The sequence below is a fragment of the Colobus angolensis genome, unplaced genomic scaffold (assembly GCF_000951035.1).
Source record: "Colobus angolensis palliatus isolate OR3802 unplaced genomic scaffold, Cang.pa_1.0 Scaffold5905, whole genome shotgun sequence".
NCBI lineage: Eukaryota > Metazoa > Chordata > Mammalia > Primates > Cercopithecidae > Colobus > Colobus angolensis.
In genome coordinates this window covers 1-1,275 of record NW_012119494.1, presented here as the reverse complement: position 1 = coordinate 1,275, position 1,275 = coordinate 1, and the positions used below count along the sequence as shown (strand labels likewise).

The following is a 1,275-nucleotide window of genomic DNA, read 5'->3' as shown; positions in this document are numbered from 1 at the left end:
CAGTCCCTGACCTCCTTGTAGCAGTTCGCTTGTTCATGCTTGATCCCTGTCGACTTCTTTTGTTTTGTGTGTGTTTTTTTTTTTTTTTTGAGAGGGAGTCTCGTTCTGTTGCCCAGGTTGGAATGCAGTGGTGTGATCTCTGCTCACTGCAACTTCACCTTCTGGGTTCAAGCAATTCTCTTGCCTCAGCCTCCCGACTAGCTGGGATTACAGGCATATGCCACCACACCCAGCTAATTTTTGTATTTTTAGTAGAGATGGGGTTTCACCATGTTGGCCAGGCTGGTCTTGAAGTCCTGACCTCAAGTGATGCACCCGCCTTGACCTCCCAAAGTGCTGGGATTACAGGCGTGAGCCACCAGGTCTGGCCCCTGACAGCTTCTCAATGGCATCCTTAGAGCTGGCATAGATCATTTTGCCCTTAAGGGGTGCAGACTCAGGGGCCCAGAAGATAAACACCAGGACCTCCTTGCTCTCCTTGGTTTCATGAGTTCTATTACCTCAGAGGACACAGCAGCAGTCTTTGTCTGGCAGCATCTTGGCAAAGGTGGTATAGGGGTCGTCAACGGTCCAACCCACGTCATCCACCAGGGTCTCCTTGCCCTCCTCCAGGGCGATGTTCTCACCCTCACTCAGGCAGAAGAGCAGCACGGTTTTCCTGCGCTTCTTCACCTCCTCTGGCATTGAAGATTTGCCTGCCATCATGTCAGTGAACACCTTGATGACACCATCAGAGATACCCACACCAGACGCCATGTTTTCAGAAACGAAAAGGAGATAGCAGCCAGGTGCCATGTCTCACGTCTGTAATCCCAGGTTTGGAAGGCCAAGGCAGGAGGATCGCTTGAGCCCAGAAGTTTGAGATCAGCCCAGGCAATAAGGCAAGACCTGGTCTCTACAAAAAATTTTTTTTAAAAAATTAGTCTGGCATGGTGGCATGCACCTGTAGGCCCAGCAACTTGGGAGGCTGAGAGGGGAGGATTGCTTGAGTCCAGGAGATTGAGGCTGCAGTGAGCCATGTTCATGCCACTGCACTCCAGCCTGAGCAACAGAGTGAGCCTGTGTCTCAGAAACAACAGCCAAAAAAAAAAAAAAAGAAAAGAAAAAAGAAAGAAAAGAAAACGAAGGCTGGGCATGGTGGCTCACGCCTGTAATCTCAGCACTTAAAGGAGGCAGAGGTGGGTGGATCACTTGAGGTCAGGAGTTTGAGACCAGCCTGGCCAACATGGTGAAACCCCATCTCTACTAAAAATACAAAAATTAGCCTGGCGTGGT

The 1,275-nt window shown here is 50.0% G+C and overlaps 1 pseudogene; it reads right to left on the bottom strand.

Moving 5' to 3' along the window:
• Window positions 1-11: 11 nt before the first annotated feature.
• LOC105526495 lies at window positions 12-756 on the bottom strand (annotated as a pseudogene).
• Between the last annotated feature and the right edge of the window lie 519 nt (window positions 757-1,275).